Below are 12,276 nucleotides of genomic sequence, written 5' to 3' on the forward strand. Positions count from 1 at the left end.
GCCATAGATGGAAAGCCTGAAGGTTTATGGACGTGAAGTTAGTGTAGCTCACATTTTAGCATTGAAAACATCCTCTTTTCAGTCACTGATAATGTCTATTTCCAACCAACTTCTGTTTCAGAGCAGTGAAGTTTCATGGTCTAAGCTATGAACCCCTAGGAATAATAATGGATTGGTTTTATATAGCGCATTTCTACCAGCTGAGGTATCCAAAGCACTTTACATAGTAAGGGAGTATTATATTAGTCTGTTTATTAGTCTAGTCTTTATAATATTCTGTGTGTATATAACATGATAATTCATAATGCAATTAACTGGGTGAATCCCAGATTGCTCCCAGCCAGGCTGAAGTACCAAATTCCAGCCTCTGGGGCACTATGGACCCTGGTTAAATGTGATGTAATTAATAGGGAATAGGGTGCCATTTGAGACACAACCCATACCTTTAACTCCCACACTATTATTGAATCACTTGCCCGAGCTACCTGAATAGATGTCATTGTAGCAATGTCAGTGAATTCTTCATGGCTCACCCCAAGGCCATATCAGTCCCCTGCAGCCGGGGGAGTCACACACACACAAGCACACACACAGGCGCACACAAATACACACACGCACATTCACTGTACTGTAGCTATAATGAATATCGCTGGGAGTCCTGCGTGGCAGGTTAGTTTAGCTGCTTTCCAAGGCCAAAAATAATTTAATGTTGTGACCGAATTATCTAGGAGTCAACTCAATGAAGGCCTTTGATATTGGGCTATATCACAAATGGCACCCTTTTACCTTTATAGTTTATTAATTTTGACCAGGGTCTGGTTAAAATGGGTGCACTACATAGGGAATAGGGTGCCATTTGGAACACATTGTCTAGCCTCACTGGCGTGTATTGTTCAAGGATGAGAAGATTTCTGTGATTTATTTCTGTGTTCAGTACTCTGTTCCTTCTGGGTTTGTTTGTGTCGTTTTTTTTTTTTACAAAATGTTCCACATCAGTGGAGAGCAAACAAACAGAAAATAAAGAGAAACAATTTCTGTGTGTGTAGACAATTTGTGGATTTGTTAAAGTCTTTCATGTTCCATTCTTTTCTCCTAGGTTTTATTCCTATACACTTCACAATGCTTCACAACATCCCTCTAGGTCTAGAACACACACACAACATTTTTTTTTGTGGTTATCGAGGTGTGTGTTCATGTAACTGAAGGATAGTGGAGCATAAAGAATCTGCGGAAGATTAGAATAATTTTATGGTTGGTAGTGTTGAGAAGGAAGCCACTACCAATCGCAAAAGTCGTTTTCGGCATGAGAAGCCTATGAAATGTCAAAGTGAAATGAAACAGAATCATTCTTTATTCATTTGTTTTTCTGTAACAGTTAAAACAGAGAGACCGTTTTCCGGCTTAACTTTCATTTTACAACAGGCTATTTAACAACACCGGCAGCCTTGTCCCAGATCTGTTTGTGCTCTTACCAACTCCATTGCTCATTGTCAAGCCATGCCAATGAGTGACAAGGAGTTGGGATGATAGCACAAACAGGCTCAATTCTGGTGATAAAAACATAATAAAAAAAAAACACTTTCGTATTGTATTCTTGACTCTATAAATCTGGGATTTGAAAAATAAACCTGGAATGATTCATTGTGGATAGATGTTTAGGATTCAGAAAGCAGAAAGCGGATGTTTACTTTAAAAGACAGACCCATGAAAGAGTGAAATGGGGAACCACAAGCTTTTTTAGAAATATTGGTGCAATAAGTCCTAACTTCTTTGACATCAGATCTGCAGCGTATAGGCTTACATTACCCTGGGTCAGTCACCCTGTAACATTTACCCTAACAAACTGTGAAAATCTGCCTTTTCTTCAACATCAGACTTGCAACTTTTTATGTTTACATTATCCTTAGATTAGCATTGGATGTGTCATGGCCCAGTCACCATGTCATAACCTAATCTGATCCACCTCAAAGGGAAAATGTTGGCCCATTCCTGCTGATAGAGCTGGTGTAACTGAGTCAGGTTTGTAGGACTCCTTGCTCGCACACATTTTTTCAGTTCTGCCCACAAATGTTCCATGTGATTGAGGTCAGGGCTTTGTGATGGCCACTCCAATACCTTGCCTTTGTTGTCCTTAAGCCATTTTGCCACAACTTCGGAAGTATGCTTGGGGTCATTGTTCATTTGGAAGACCCATTTGTGACCAAGCTTTAACTTCCTGACCGATGTCTTGAGATGTTGCTTCAATATATCCACTGTGGCAGACCAGGGGGTTTGGTCAAGACATTTACCCAGATCAGACAGAGAAGGATTAGCTCAGTTTCAAGGGTGTTTATTTAAATAGTAGTTCAAAAAAGAAAAGGATAGGTCTCCCCCATGAGACCCTCTCCGGGATACCTTCTTCAGGGCTCCGGGTCTTGCTGTATCCTGTTTGGCACACAAACTCCCTCGTTCCGCTTGAGCACAGTCTCCAACTACACAGAAGTCACCTTACTTCCCCCAGTCCCCCTTGTGTGCTGCCCTTCTGGCAGCTTTATGGGCCTTGCACAGCTGGTGAGCAATCCGCCCTTGATTACTCAACAGCTCCCAATCAACCCCAATTAGTCATGGCTGGGGAGCCTCTCGAGACCTGGCACGTCCAGCAGATGGAGCCATCGGCTCGTGATGTACACGCCATCTGCTACCAGGCCTCGACGAGTCTCCCCCTGGTGGCTGACCTGCTGTATGCCCCGCCCCCTTAGCTCTGTCAGGGAGGGGACTGTCATCAGTGCAACGTAGGTCTCCCTTCTCGATAGGGCATCCGCGTTTCCATGCTTCGCCCCTGACTTGTGCACAACAGAGAAAGAAAAGCGTTGAATGGACAAGAACCACCTGGTGACCCGATCGTGTCCTTTCCCCTGGCTATCCAGACCAGGGGAGCATGGTCCGTGACCAGGGTGAAGTGGGTGCCAAGCAGGTAATGCTTGAGAGTGTCTAGTGTCTTCACCGCTAGACACTCTTTCTCAATGATAGAGTATTTATTTTCCCTAGGCATCAGCTTTCGGCTGATGTACATGATGGGGTGCTCCTCCCCCCTATGTACCTGGGACAGAACGGCCCCTAATCCCGTATAACATGCGTCCGTGGTGCCTAGACCTCCATTGGCACCTGGAAATCGGGAGTTACAAGATTCGGATGGGAGCACAGCGCTTCCTTCAGACTGTTGAACGCCGCTTCTGTCTCGTCCGTCCATTTCACTGTGTTCCGGAGGCGGGCCCTGGTTAGATCGGTGAGGGGGGAAGCTATAGTCGCAAAGTTAGGGATAAACTGGCTATAGTATCCTGCCAGTCACAGGAAGTACTTGACCTGTGTCTTGGTGCATGGAACGGGCCAGTCACGCACCGTGTGTACCTTCCTCTCCTGGGGCTTGACTTTTCCCCCGTCCGATCAAACACCCCAGGTACTCCACCTCCTCGAACCCTAGCTTGCATTTCTTGGGGTTTGCGGTCAACCCGGCTTATCTGAGCGCGTCCAGCACCGCCCGTGCTCTTCCCAACCTTGGCTGTGGATGATGATATCATCCAGATATGCCGCTGCGTACTGCTGGTGGGGTCAAAGCACTCTGTTCATCAGCCATTGGAATGTGGGCGGGGCTTCAAAAAGTATGATCTTTGTCCCCATGTGCAGTTGCTAACAGTAGTCTGGCTTTTTTATGGTGATTTCGGAGCAGTGGCTTCTTTCTTGCTGAGCGGCCTTTCAGGTTATGTCGATATAGGACTCGTTTTACTGTGGATTTAGATACTTTTGTACCTGTTTTCTCCAGCATCTTCACAAGGTCCTTTGTTGTTGTTCTGGGGTTGATTTGCACAAAGTTTTGAGAATGAAACTATTTTACATTTTCAAAAGGTTTGCTGCTTCAGTGTCTTTAGATATTTTTGTCAGATGTTACTATGGAATACTGAAGTATAATTACAAGTGTCAAAGGCTTTTATCGACAATTACATGAAGTTGATGCAAAGAGTCAATATTTGCAGTGTTGACCGTTCTCTTTCAAGACCTCTGCAATCCGCCTTGGCATACTGTCAATTAACTTCTGGGCCACATCCTGACTGATGGTAGCCCATTCTTGCATAATCAATGCTTGGATTCTGTCAGAATTTGTGGGATTTTGTTTGTCCACCCGCCTCTTGAGGATTGACTACAAGTTCTCAATGGGGTTAAGGTTTGGGGAGTTTCCTGGCCATGGACCCAAAATATCGATGTTTTGTTCCCCGAGCAACTTAGTTATCACTTTTGCCTTATTGCAAGGTGCTCCATAATGCTGTAAAGGGCATTGTTCGTCACCAAACTGTTCCTTTCTCTAGGAGGATGTGTTGGTACCATTCTTTATTCATGGCTGTGTTCTTAGGCAAAATTCTGAGTGAGCCCACTCCCTTGGCTGAGAAGCAACCCCACACATGAATGGTCTCAGGATGCTTTACTGTTGGCATGACACAGGACTGTTGGTAGCGCTCACCTTGTCTTCTCCGGACAAGCTATTTTCCAGATGCCACAAACAATTGGAAAAGGGATTCATCAGAGAACATGATTTTACCCTGAAGGCTTCTTCACAACAATTGAACCACTCTCCTTGAAGTTCTTGATGATCCGATAAATGGTTGATTTAGGTGCAATCTTACTGGCAGCAATATCCTTGCCTGTGAAGCCCTTTTTGTGCAAAGCAATGATGATGGCACATATTCCTTGCAGGTAATCATGATTCCAAGCACCACCCTCCTTTTGAAGCTTCCAGTCTGTTATTTGAACTCAATCAGCATGACAGAGTGATCTCCAGCCTTGTCCTCGTCAACACTCACACCGGTGTTAACGAGAGAATCACTGACATGATGTCAGCTGGTCCTTTTGTGGCAGGGCTGAAATGCAGTGGAAATGTTTTGGGGGGTTTCAGTTCATTTGCATGGCAATTCATCTGATCACTCTTCATAACCTTCTGGAGTGTATGCAAATTGCGTCATATAAACTGAGGCAGCAGACTTTGTGAAAATTAATATTTGTGTCATTCTCAAAACTTTTGGCCACGACTGTACAGATGATCATGGTACCTTCAGGCATTTGGAAATTGATCCCAAGGATGAACCAGAGGTCTACAATTGGAGGTCTACAACATTTTTTCTGAGGTCTTGGCTTTCTTTTGATTTTCCCATGATGTCAAGCACAGAGGCACTGAGTTCGAAGGTAGGGCTTGAAATACATCCACAGGTACATCTCCAATTGATTCAAATTATGTAAAATAGCCTATCAGAAGCTTCTACAGCCATGACATAATTTTCTGGAATTTCCCAAGCTGTTTAAAAGGCACAGTCAACTTAGTGTATGTAAATGTCTGACCCACTGGAATTGTGATAGTGAATTGTCAGTGAAATAATCTGTCTGTAAACAATTGTTGGAAAAATTACTTGTGTCATGCACAAAGTAGATGTCCTAACCGACTTGCCAAAACTATAGTTTGTTAACATGAAATGTGTGGAGTGGTTGAAAAACAAGTTTTAATGACTCCATCCTAAGTGTATTCCGAATTCAACTGTACAACCTAGTACCAGGCTAGAAGAAAAGGGCATTTCCAGTGAACCCTTGTCTCACCATACAGACAACCTAAAACAAGGCTAGAAGGGCATTTCCATTGAACCCTCGTCTGTTCCGGGCAGTTTCCTCACCGTACAGACAACCTCAAACAAACATTTCAAGTTCAAATGGGCAACATCACCTCACACCTCTCTATATCCTGTTTCTCTTTGAGCATATTGATTCTTCCCTGAAATAGCACAAGCCTAATTTCTCCCAAGACCCTTTATTCACATGCACTTACCCTTGTGTCTATGGATGAACCTCAATTGTTTATCCTTGATTAGATTCATACTCTATCTTCGCATCCTTCTCAAAATCAAATTGGAGTAGATGATCTCAGGTTCCTCCCCTCGGGCCTTCTCCTCCAATGCGTTAAGAGAAGACTGCAAGGAGAGAGAAGTATGCAATGCCAAGGAATCAAGGAAAAATAATGGAGATGTTCCACCTACTGTTTGTCATAACTGGCTCAAGGCAGGAGGACGTCATGAGAGAAGGTCACAGTACACATACCGACCTTTAACTGTTTGCATAAAATAATGAGATTAACATTTCACATGGCTGCCCATGGTTTCTAGAGCCTGGAGATGGCTTCAAGCAGAGCATTAGGTACCCAGACTCCCCACCATCAGAACCCCAGTGGGTGCACAACCTTAGGCACATACACAGACACTGAACAATCTAATGAAAAAGAGAAAGGCTGAATTGGCTTTATAGCCATCCAATTTGGGATGTTAAGGATGTCCAAATCACAATGTAATAGAGGGAGGAAGTGGAAAAATAAGAAGTCTAAATTGAAGTGGAAAGACGGAAAAGACAAAATGAGCTTGTATACAGCATGGAGTCTCTAAGATCCATCTGTTGTGCCAGCCCAGCCCACAGTATTTCACTGTCCAGCGAAACTGAAGCTTTTCCTCTGTCTGGTTGGCTCGGTCTGTGGCAGCTTTGGGGTATCTGGAATTCACTGGTCTTAATCTGACTGAGCAGGTACAACTTTAAAGACAGGAACTAGGCTCCAAAACAGTATCCCTAACTTGGTAGGAGCCTAAGCATACATGACACATGCCTGTGTTGTTATTTTAACAGTATGACTTGATAACGGGCATGATAAATATATAACAAGAGTTTGAGATTTTGTCAATGAGGCCCTTTATCTACTTCCCCAGAGTCAGATGAACTCGTGGATATAATTTTTATTTCTCTGCGTACAGCTTGCAGGAAGTTGCTTTCTAGTGTTTTTAAGCAATAGCGTTAGCACAATGACTGAAAGTCTATGGGATGTTCTTGTAGACTTCCAGCCATTGTGCTAACGGTAGTTAGCATTGGCTCCAATGGCTCACAAAATGACCTCTTATTTCCTGCATACAAGGTGGCAGGTAACCTAGCAGTAACCACAAAGTCGCTGGTTCAAATACCCGAGCCGACAAGGTAAAAAATCTGTCAACATACAGTTGAGCAAGGCACTTAATAACCCTAATTTTTTCCAGGGGCACCGTACTACTAAGACTGAACCTTTAAAACAACACATTTCACTGCACATATCCAGTGCATGTGACAATAAAACATAACTTAAAAATATATATATTTTTGGGGAGTGTGCTATAGTAGACTACATGTCTAATGGCCTGGGTACAAAATCCTGGTTGGCACACATCCAACCACCCTCACCCAATGCTTCTTGTTAGCACAAGTCTACCTACCCTATGCCCCTGCTTGGCACGTAGCACACAGCACAGGAAAGACTGCTGTCCCTCACCGAGGGAAAGCATCAATGTTTTTTCCAACCATGGAAGGGCAGGAGAACAGAACGACAACAGGATGTTTAAACATTGTTTACAGGGACAAAGTATGTGTTTGTGTGTGTCCTGAGACAACACTTCCCTCCACACAAACCTCCGACTCCCACTCTGCGCTCTTTTTGCAACCTGATTAAAATATCCCAGGAGTCTCTTTGTCTGAGTTGGACCAACTGCCGAGGTACATATGGCAAGAGGACAATTCAACTGAAACAAAAACAACACCATTTAATGTGTTTGCCATTCAATAAAGCAATTACTTGTAATTGCAATAGCATTTTATTTTCTCCTCAGGGGAGATGGAACAGTAACGCTGGCAGACAAGCAGAAAATTGCTTTCAGGAACTCATTCTTTATTCTTATAACTCACATTCTTATATAGTAGCTGATAGTCCTAAAAATACATTTCGATCTTTCAAATGGGGACATTAGAGGTGTCATGATGTGGCCCTTTTTGGGTATAACTAGTGGCTTCCCCCTTTCTCTATCCTACACCCAGGTTCTGTTATCTCAGTTTGTAAATTCCTGGAGGAGACGCTGGCCATGCAGAAAGAGACACCTAGAGAGAACAAAGGATTTCACATGGTGAACTCCTAAATCCCCCAAAATGATCATTTGATACAAAATGTCCACTTGTGAGAAGGTGGGAAAGGCCCGTGGGCACTTAAGAGACACGTATGACGAGTGTTGATACATGGTTTCTATGAGAACATTTCTGTATGGTAATCTGAAGTATCCATTCTAACCACGGAATACTTCTGATATTCAGGGAGGCTGAGAGGCAATGGTGAACTGACTCTCCAACAGAAGGACGCACGATTCCAACAGCGATCACGACGACACACTGGGCGTAAATATATATATTGATTGCAATTATTCCCGAATGAGTGAGCGTTCATGTGCGAAGAATTAGCATTTAGCATCATACCGGCTTAGCCCACTAGGGAACCTCCCCTATCATTTCCTTGTAACCATATCTACTGTTTGTGTGTTTATCCATTTCTGTGTTTACTTAGTTAGATAGTAAATAAATTAAGACAATTGGTGTATGGATGATTCATAGTAAAGGCTGGGTTCGTGCAGATAACCAACAATTTACGATGTTTGGAATGAGACAAACATGAGGTAAAGAATAATTAATTAGAAGTGCCCTGTGTGCTGCTTGGTCACCAGAAGCATGCATAGTCAAATGCTAGCATCCCACATACCCTAGAGGGGTTAAACAAATATTTTCTACTGACAATTGAGATGTACAAACTACGGCATAAGCGGATAAGAGGCAATCCGTAATTTCGATTAAGACATTAAGACATTCATGAGCGGGTTAAGACGGGTTAAGACAGACAATTTATTCCGCACTTTTGAAATGTACAGCGACAGAATTCAGAACATGGGCTGTTCTTACAGTATTCTCCCTGTACACCAAGTCAGAACCGTAGGATAAATAAAGGGGACATAAGCAGGCAATGAAAGCTGTTACAATAATGATGACATTTCTCTAAAGAGGCTATAGGCGACATGTGCACCACCAAGTCAAATCAAATCAAATTTTAGTAGTCACATGCGCCGAATATAACAGTGTAGACCTTACAGTGAAATGCTTATTTAAGAGCCGCCAACCAACAATGCCGTTTCAAAAAATACAGACAAGAATAAGAGATAAAAGTAACAAGTAATTAAAGAGCAGCAGTAAAACAACAATAGCGAGACTATATAGAGGGGGGTACTGGTACAGAGTCAATGTGCGGGGGCACCGGTTAGTTGAGGTAGTATGTACATGTAGGTAAAGTTATTGACATGACTATGCATATGACAACAGAGAGTAGTAGCGATGCAAAGAGGGGGAGGGGCAATGCAAATAGTCAGGGTAGCCACTTGACGAGATGTTCAGGAGTCTTGTGGCTTGGGGCTAGAAGCTGTTTAGAAGCCTCTTGGACCTAGACTTGATGCTCCGGTACCACTTGCCATGCAGTAGCAGAGAGAACGGTATTTGACTAGGGTGGGAGTCTTTGATAATTTTGAGGGCCTTCCTCTGACACAGCCTGGTATAGAGGTCCTGGATGGCAGGAAGCTTGGCCCCAGTGACGTACTGGGCTGTTCAAACTACTCAGAACAGTACGCTAAGTTATAAGGGAGAAAATCACCAAATTATTAGGGCGAGGTACATAGGCTACTAACAGCTTACTACACAACATACACTTACTATTACTTTCTTAGCTACAGTATACATACAGTGCCTTTGGAAAGTATTCAGACCCCTTTACTTTTTCCAAATGTTATTACGCTACAGCCTTATTCTAAAATGGATTAAATACAAAATGTTCCTCACAGCAATCTACACACAATACCCAATAATGAGCTCAGGTGAATCCATTGATCATCCTTGATGTTTCTACAACTTGTTTGGGGTCCACCTGTGGTAAATTCAATTGATTGGACATTATTTAGAAAAGGCACACACCTGTCTATATAAGGTCTCACAGTTGACAGTGCAAGTCAGAGTAAGTGGCCTCCATCATTCTTAAATGGAAGAAGTTTGGAACCATCAAGACTCTTCCAAGAGCTGGCTGCCTGGCAAGCCTGGCAAAACTGCGCAAATGGTGGAAAGGGCCTTAATCAGGGAGGTGACCAAGAATCAAATGGTCACTCTGACAGAGCTCCAGAGTTTCTCCATGAAGATGGGTCAACCATCTCTGTAGCACTCTACCAATCAGGCCTTTGTGGTAGAGTGGTCAGACGGAAGGCACACCTCAGCCCGCTTGGAGTTTGCCAAAAGGCATCTAAAGACTCTCAGACCATGAGAAACATGATTCTTTGGTTTGATGAAACCAAGTTTGAACTCTTTGGTCTGAATGACAAGCATCCCGTCTGGAGGAAACCTGGCACCATCCCTATGGTGAAGCAAGGTGGTGGAACCATGTGTGTTTTTCAGTGGCAGGGACTGGGAGAATAGTAGGAATTGAGGCAAAGATGAACGGAGCAAAGTACAAAAGAGATTCTTGTTGAAAACCTGCTTCAGAGTGCTCAGGACCTCAGACTGGGGCGAAGTTTCACCTTCCAACAGGTCAACGACCCTAAGCACAAGCCAAGACGACGTAGGAGTGGCTTCAGGACAAGTCTCTGAATGTCCTGTAGCGGCCCAACCAGAGCCCGGACTAGAAACCGATCGAAAATCTCTGGAGAGACCTGAAAATAGCTGTGCAGCAATGCTTCCCATCCAACCTGACAGAGCTTCAGAGGATCTGCAAAGAGGAATGGGAGAAACTCCACAAATACAGGTGCCAAGCTTGTAGCATCATACCCAAGAAGACTTGAGGCTGTAATCCCTGCTAAAGGTGCTGAGTAAAGGGTCTGAATACTTATGTAAATGTATATATATTTTTTTTTTATTTAGAACAAATTTGCTAAACATGTCTAAAAACAGTTTTTGCTTTGTCATTATGTGGTATTGTGTGTAGATTGATGAGGGGAAAAAACAATTGAATCAATTTTAGAATAAGGCTGTAACGTAACAAAATGTGGAAAAGAGGCAAGGGGTCTGAATACTTTCCAATTGCACTGCATCTCCCTGGCATATTGCATAATGTGTAGGAGCATTCAAGTCATTTTGGGACTCACAGTTGTACCAAATACGTCTGTCTTCTGTATTCCACCCCTACCTTGTCACAACACAACTGATTGGCTCAAACGCATTGAGGAAATACTTTCCACAAGACACACCTGTTAATTGAAATGCATTCCAGGTGACTACCTCATGAAGCTGGTGGAGAGAATGCCAAGAGTGTGCAATGCTGTCATTAAGGCAAAGGGTGGCTACTTTGAATAATCACATGATTCCATATGTGTAAATGTATCATTTTGATGTCTTCACTATTATTCTACAATGTAGAAAATTGTAAAAAAGTAAAGAAAAACCTGGAATGTGTAGGTGTGTCCAAACTTTTGACTGGTACTGTATCTCCACAATCGGTCTCTCTAACCAAGTCCCGGTGTCAGAGACTAAACAATGAGTTAAGAATATCTGCATTAATCTACAGTATGTCATTGGGGAAAGAGTGAGTGATTATGAATGTATGCGTTTCTCCTTTATCTCCATTATCTCATTGGGCAAGGTTCCCCACTGATAGCGGGTGATTTTATTTGCCCTGCAAAGTTTTTTGAGCAAAATAATAATAATAAATTGTTGGAGACTGTAAAAACACAAGCAAATAAGCTCCCAAGGGATTTTAATTCAGGAAATATGTTCCAAAGTATTGCCACGCATAGTAGAGAGATGTATGTGATCGTAAGTGAAATGTACAGAAATGTACAGAATTTATTATGTTTTAGTCAAATATTTTGGATTCTTGCGGTCAATTTGCAATCTACAAAATAGTTGTAATTATGTTCCGGACTCCTGACAATCCGTCATGTGTATATGCTTTCTCGTTTTAGCAGAGGCAGCTCCCATCTCTCTCTCGCCCTCCCTTCCCTCAACTCATCCCTTCCTCCTGAGTGTTAAATAAAACAAAGTGTATGCTTTAAAAGTCAGGATTTCATACTAATTTAGGATTTTCATCTAGTCGAATTTGCTGCACACGATTGTGGAAGAGAATCGTCTTTTCACACCCACCTGTGTTTGACAACAGCTGATAATTGAACGAATGGCGGGGTACAAATAATATTACGCATCGACGATGACTCCTCAGTATGGATGAGTAGTATGCTGATTTGTTGCTTACTACATACCTTTTTACTAACCAGTACATTCTAAATAGTATGTAGTACGATGAATACACGGTATGCAGTTTAAGTATTAGGCAAGCGATTTCGGAAGCGGCCAGAGACTAAACAAATACGGATCAAAGTGTCAGATAGTTTTAGCAAGGAGGGAGCTGAACAC

The 12,276-nt window shown here is 42.8% G+C and overlaps 1 protein-coding gene across 1 annotated transcript in view; it reads right to left on the reverse strand.

The window, feature by feature from the left end:
- LOC139416587 (tumor protein p53-inducible protein 11-like) overlaps nucleotides 1-12,276 on the reverse strand; it is a 121,229-nt gene that overhangs the window by 38,932 nt on the left and 70,021 nt on the right. The window lies entirely within an intron of this gene.

Source organism: Oncorhynchus clarkii, chromosome 1 (genome assembly GCF_045791955.1).
Source record: "Oncorhynchus clarkii lewisi isolate Uvic-CL-2024 chromosome 1, UVic_Ocla_1.0, whole genome shotgun sequence".
Taxonomy (NCBI): domain Eukaryota; kingdom Metazoa; phylum Chordata; class Actinopteri; order Salmoniformes; family Salmonidae; genus Oncorhynchus; species Oncorhynchus clarkii.